Source organism: Hydra vulgaris, chromosome 08, assembly GCF_038396675.1.
Source record: "Hydra vulgaris chromosome 08, alternate assembly HydraT2T_AEP".
Classification (NCBI taxonomy): Eukaryota; Metazoa; Cnidaria; class Hydrozoa; order Anthoathecata; family Hydridae; genus Hydra; species Hydra vulgaris.
In genome coordinates this window covers 47,428,896-47,436,536 of record NC_088927.1, presented here as the reverse complement: position 1 = coordinate 47,436,536, position 7,641 = coordinate 47,428,896, and positions in this window count along the sequence as shown.

Below are 7,641 nucleotides of genomic sequence, written 5' to 3'. Positions count from 1 at the left end.
CTGGTTAAAATAATGCATTTATATTTAATATTTTTTTCCAGATGTAACTACATCTGGTTAATATAATGCATTATAATTTAATAATTTCATCAAGTTCTGTAGTTATATTTAACACTATTAAATAGATGTAACTACATCCACAAAATCTCCAGATGTAGTTGCACATATATTGTTATACTTAAATAATTGAAAAGATGTAACTACATCTGTAGTAATCATATATTTTTAACACAGATATTATCAAACATCAATGAAATTTCAGATTTTGTTGGACAGTTGTTATTATACCTCAATGTATTTACAGATGTTGTTTGACAGATATAATTAGACATAGCAAAAACTGATGTTGTTGACCCGCTTGAAGCAACTTTATACCAAAAATTGCTGATATCTAATAAAGATTCGAAACTATGGAACACCTTTTTGAATAATGAGCTGAAAACCATTTCTTTTTTAAAAAAATTTAAATATGTACTTAAGCAAAAAGCTTTTATTAATGACAATGAATAAAATGTTTTATTCAATTTATTTGTTTATTTATATTTTATTCAATTTAAAAAAATTAAAACAAGTCAGAAAAATGAAATTTAAAGTCTTTTATATTTTTATTTGTATTTATATATTTACTTTTGGATATATAGCGTAATATAGCTGTAATATAGCGTAATAAAGTAAAACGGGTCAAACCGCACACTTATCAATAAAATTAAATAAGTTTTTTATTTTTCATTTTTTGTTTCATTTTTTTTTTATTAGATAGGTAATAAAAAACTACATAAGATAATATAAATATATGTTAAAAAACTGATAAATAAGATAATATAAATATATGTTAAAATTTAAGAAACTGTATTAAAGTTTTTAAATTTTTTGCAACAAAAAAATTTAGTTTTAACTACACATTTATTTGGTAAACATGTTTCTTTGTACGATCTTTCCCGACACATCGAGTTCTCGCATTGCAACATTTCTGTGTGTAACTGTATTCTACACTTTTTACATTTTGAAATTTTTAATTGTTTGGCTGCTGGTACATGTTCTTCATTATTGTTTTCCTGAGGTTGCTAAGCATTGCTATGCTCAGGCATTTGAGTATTTGGCATAAAGAGCCTACGCTTTGCGTTAAGTTTTGCAGCTTTCACGGCTCCCTTTGTTGCTTTTTCTTCATCTTTTTGTTTGAGAAACTCGATCACATTTTCTTGGGTAATACATTTTCCGCAAAGTTTTGACATGTTGCACTGCTTCGGTTTCTTTACATCCGATTGATTCCTGGCTTGAAAAAACTGCTTCAACTCTATCTCGATACTGTCTTTGCAACACTTAACACATGCTTGATACATATCAAAACTTGAAGCTGGGGTAGTTGAGAAAAACTGTTATCAGGGTGTAGTTGGAGTTAGTGCTGCGGTGGCTGTTAAAGATGATGAAGCTGTGTCTAGGCAAGACAGTGTAGGTGCTGCGGAGGCTGCTAAAGTTGATGAATGTGGATTAAACGTTTTATTTATGTTGTTTTTATTAATTGGAAATGAGCCAGTGTACTTGAAGCCAGCGATTGCATGCAAGCGAGTAAAACATTTATCACTCTCGTACAGCAGTTTGAGCAATGAAAATTTTTTTTATTGAGCATGGAAAGAAACTCTTACATGTAAGAATTTCTTTCCATGTTTGTTTGACATGACAATAGACTCCTCTATCCAATGGCTGTAGAATATGTGAAGAATGCTCTGGTAGACAAATCAAGATTATATTGTGTTTTTTGCAAAGCAATACCGCTTCCAAAGTTATGCGAGTTGTATGCCCATCTAATACTAAAATGCGAATACCACCAATTTGCGCAGTTTCGGGTATAAATACTTCTTTCAAGCATTCAATAAACGTATTGTGCTCCATCCAACCTGATTTTGAAATAAGTATTTGGAGCCAACTGAACCACCTCTTGGCTAGTCAGGACGAAAGTTTCTTTTGGCTTTATATATCACAAATGGTGGTGCAAAAAGCCCGTCGGCGTTGCAGCGATTGTTTACAGTATAATTAATTTTTTCATTGTTACCAGTAAGTTTAAATGCACGTCTTGTCCCTTTTCGACACACTACGGTTACTTTGCCTTGATCACCCGAAAAATCTGTTTCATCACAATTCCAAACATGCGACCCAGAATATATACCAATCTGTTGATATTGCTTAGCAATGCATTAAAAATAACGATCAATAATTCCTGGCGTACAAGAAGCGGTTCGTTTAAATGCTAAGTTATCCGCTTTTCTTCTTAAAATTTCTTTTGACCATCTCTTTATAAAGGCATAAAAGCAGTCTTTGCCAGGCTTACCGTTTTTTATTAAGTGCAATTGATCTTTGCGTTTAAAGTAGCCACATACAAATTCTAGGATTTCATTTTGGGTTAAACCATAACCCCAGTCACCAAGTAATTGGAACGCAGGCACCATCAATCTTTCTGTTTTATTTGAGAGTGCCGTTGTTGTACCTGAGCGACGGAAGCCTTTGATGTTGTTATTTTTACAATCTTTGAGCGTTAAGGCTGGAACGCCATGTTTGAATGCAGCTTTTCTCAGTGATGTTTTATTTTCTTTTATATTAGTTAATGCGTAAAGGGTAAAGTAGGGTAATTTCGGCGTATTAAGCTGTTTTGTTGTTTATAGACAATAGTTGCTTTAATAACGTTAAAAAATCATGCATATCGATGCCTTGCAGATATATCTATTAAATAATAGTTAAAAAATTGTTTCAAACTTACAAAGTTTTATGTAAAATTTGTTTTACAAAATACTCAAAATGAAAAAATTAGTGACCTAGTATGGTATTTTCGGCAGTATAGTAAGGTATTTTCGGCATACTTAAGAAAATTAAGACGTTCGTAGAAAACGCTTTAATATAATTAAAATATTATAAACAGCTATAATTCTGCATTGTAATTATCTTTTAAATGGAATTTATTTTAATCAAGTAATTATCTTTTAAATGGAATTTGTTACACCTAATTGGCATTTCATTAAGGGCGTTGCAATTGCAAAGATTGATAATTTTTAAACCACCTATTTTAGTAAAGTATGAATATATCACCCAAAACAAAGACCATATTAGAAAAATGTGCTTCCAAAGTAAAATTGTAAATGAAATGATTACTAATTTCTATGATTTCGATGATTATTTCTAAATTCTGTTTAAATAAGAATTCTTGTTTATAAGCTCGTATGAAGTTAATAAAATAATACTTTACCATAGCTTCAATAGTTGAAAAAAATAAAATACAAAATTCAAAGAAAACTTTATAAAAAGAGATTTATTTAAGAAAGTTAAAAAACAGTTTATCAATATATGGCATATAATTTTTTTTTTAAAGAATCAGTGTTTCATACAATCATCACAAGTAAATACTTTTTTAGCATAAACACCACATATAGCAGCACATGTTTCATGCCACCATCTACAGCATTTATGGAAATTATCCCAATTATCCTTTGAATACGGATTGACAGGATCACCATAACTGTATTGACACATTGCACAAAGTTGTTTACCAATCGCACCTTTAGCATCAAGGTTATTCAAACATGCCTTTTTGATATGTAGATATATTTTTTTTAATGCACTTTTGCCTGTTCTTATATTTCAAAGGTAAAGACCCCTCTAGCTGAGATTTATGGTGATCCAGTAATTTTTTCAACATAAATAACCTTTCTATTTATATTTGTTCGTTTTGTATTTATAATGTCAACTCCAGCTAGTGATCCAAATGTACCACTATAAGGTTGTGAGGTTTCATCAGAGGTGCCTAATTTTAATGACTTCTGAAGAGTAAATGATGAGTTTGGTGAAGCAGATTCTAAATAAATATATTTAACTAAAGAAGGTGAATAAAATTAGGCAACATGTAAATTATAAAAAAATTGTGAAAATGTTTTAAAGACTTTTTAAAAACTATTTTTTTAAGAAACCTTGTTTTTAGGTTAATAAAACAACTGAAAAATTATTATTTTGTTTGATTTAAAAAAATTACTTTTGTGTTTAAAATAAATGGTGGAAGATGGTAAAAATAATACACCTTTTAAAATGATTTACCTTTTGAGAAGCAATAACACATTCTGTAACAAAATCAATATGATCTAAATCTTTAGAGAGTTTAACCCATTGTCGAAAGTAGGGTGCATTTCAGAGGTAATATTTGGTTTTGAAATTTTTGATACAACATACAAGTGATCAGTAACCTTAACTGCAGCAAAGTCTTCTTCAGTAAACACATTTCTATCAAATGAATATATTTCACATTTTTTAAACCCTGACTGACAATTTTGAACAGTTGCACCTTTCTTATAAGCTGATAATAATGAATAATTTACTAAAATCTAAGTCAGTTACAGAATGACAAGGATGGCGACGAAGCCAAGTACCAACTTCTTGATCATAGAATGTTTTGAGGCTTTTAAAAAATGAAACATCAAGTGGTTGCAGTTTGTGCGTGCAGTGGGACGGAAGTGAAAATATAAAAACATTTGTCTCGCAGGCTTTTATAATAACAATAACATTTTTTTTATGACTTGAATGACCATCTAAAATTAAAGGAACTGGCTGATTTCTGGACTGCTTGTAAAAAATGATCAAACCATTTTTCAAATAAATCAGTTATTATCTACCCATTTTTACTCCCACCAAAAATAGAACCAACTCGGGCTTTATCTAAAAATTTAGGTCTCACTCGAATACGTGGATAAATCAACATTGGTAGGACAAAAAAATTCGCTTGCTGATTGGCAACAAGCTATTGTAGTTGCTTTTCCTTTTTCGGAGCTTGTTAAGCCACCAACACTATGTTTTCCCTCCAGGGCAACAACTTTTCCTGGTTTATGGCGTATAGAAAATCCGGATTCGTCTACGTTGAATAAGTTTGATGGTGGAATAATCTGCATTCCATTGGCATTAAATATCATTTTTTCTAGTTCATCATAAAAACGATTAACTTTTATTCTATTATAACCAATGACTCAATGCAATGATGTTGATTCAGCAACTCTTATGAAGAGTTTATTATGATATTTCAAAAAATCCCTAAACCATTCTTTTCCTGCTGACTTAGTTGCACAATTAAACTTGTGAATAATCCCATTTTCTCGACAAAACTGGAATACCATTTGTTTCACATCTTTTGGAGACAGACCAAATAATCTCTGTGACATGGTCAGAAGAAGCTCTTTTTCTTGAAAAGCTGAGAGTGTTGTTGGGTGTCCTGCACTTAACTTTTTAACACAATTATCAACAGACGCTTGTTTTATATAGTCATGTAGTGCTCGCCTCGGTATTTTATATTGTTTAGCAGCAGAATATATCGAACAACCATTAACTAAAACTGCATTTACTGCTAGTTTTAACGATTCATTAATGTATTTATATGTATATATATATGTATATATATATGTATATATACACATATTTATATAAATATTTATCAGCCGAAATTATCTCCTGAGAGCAGTCCTTGAAGAAACTTTTATATCTTGTAACATAATCTGAGTTTCATCCTATTGTGGCTCATATTTTATTCTGTTTATATTTTTGAATAATATAAATAACAACTTTTGGTAGAAATTTCCGAGAAAAAATCATTTACCCTACATTTTCAAAAAGGTAAAAAAAGCATAATCAAATAAAAATAATAATAAATTAACGTAATAATAAAAATTTTCATAAATTAACGTACCTGTAATGTAAAAATAAAAGTTTAAACTAAAATTTTCAGAAAAATTGTTTATCTTGCTACAATATCCAACTATAATTTTAATATTCCAATAAATAAATGTTTTTAGGTGCATTTTGAAGGGGTGCCGAAATTATCTCCTTGCCGAAATTACCCTACTTTACCCTATACTCTTCTTTGTATGCTTCTGTTTTTTTAGTTGACATCTTAAAGTGAGTGAGTTAAATTGAATTGAGTGAGTGATGATTATATTGAGAAATAATATAATAATTGGTTTTTAATGAGTAAGAGATGATTATAATAACAAATAACATTATATTTCAGTTTTAATTAAACCAAAATTAAAACTAAGTTAATATGATAAAGATTGGCACTTGCGAAAAACTAAACTAAATAATTAATCGAGTGTGCAGTTTTATCAGAAAAAAGAGTTTTTTTTTACTTTTATTTCTAGCTGCATAAAAGTTATACTGTCAGAATTAAAATTAAATTTCCAACAAGATAATGCTTAAATTACTTTTATATCAGTTTCGGTTCAAGCCCTATTTTGTTCGCAACGATAAAAAATATATATAAAATATTGCTCTCCGTTATAGTTGTTTAAAATAAGAAAAAAATGGAGTTGAATCGCCATATAATTTTATCAAATCGAACAGAGGAGATGTATTCTGTATTTGAATCTATTTTTATTTTTTTTGTAGCCATATCCGCTTAGTTTTTATGTACGGTTATACCCGGTTTTTTTCTATATGTTTTGTAACTTAACAAAGTTACGTTTTTGTATTTTTGTTATTGAAATTTTTATTTTAAGGGGCTTGGTGATAAGGCTAAATTTCTTTTAGTCTTATTGCAAATAATAACAATTATAATTAAGTATTATTGTTGTTATTTTATAAAAATAATAATAGCAATAATAATAAACTATTATTGTAATTTTATTTTTTTATAATAATAACAATAATAACAATCATAAAAAAAACATACTCTTTCCGTGCCATTATGGTAAATATGATTTAATATATAAAATATCATTTATTTTTTCTCTCGAATTTTGATAGTATTGTGCAATTCTGATATACGATACGAACATATTTTTAGCAAAACATTGCATATTAATTATTAGTAGATTAAAATTGTAATGTACTATATATTATGCTACGATTGTAATTCTTTTGTAATTTGCATAGAATAATATATTATAATTAAATTAATATAAAATAAAAATATATACATTTTTGCATACAATATTTAATCAAATTTTCTTAGATTAATTATAACATTTACTGAAATATACTTTATCATATGTATAATATGTTTATTATATTTGAATAAATATATATTTATTGTAATTTTGTAATTATAATTACAATATATATGTAATAATTAATGTAGGTTTAACTACATATTAAATAAAAATTAAATACTGCATGTAAAAAGATAAAAACAATATAGTGTGATATAAAAATTTGCGTTTAGGGTATCATTGTGTGATTTCAAATTGATACATAGTTATATCATATCCTTTTCAGAGTATAATATCACATTTTCAGTACAAAGACAAAATCATTTTTTGATATAAGTTGTTCATGTTATGGTATCAAATTTCAATTCAAGTTCACCTAGTTGTGCGATTTCATTATGATATCATACTGATCTCGTGAGCATATCATATTATGATATCATATTTCTAGTAAAATAAAATCATTATTATATAATTATGATATCAAATTGCTATATGGGTTACTTTATTTTATTAATTAATCGCTAACGAATCTTTTTAAACGCTTTATTCAGTTATACAAATTTTTAAAATAACAATATTCAAATAAAAAGAGTCAAGTTTTTTTATAATAAATAGAAAGAGTCAAATGTTTTTATCTTATAATAAACTTTGAAAAAATATCTTAGATTAAACTTTAAAAAAAAGTTGTTGT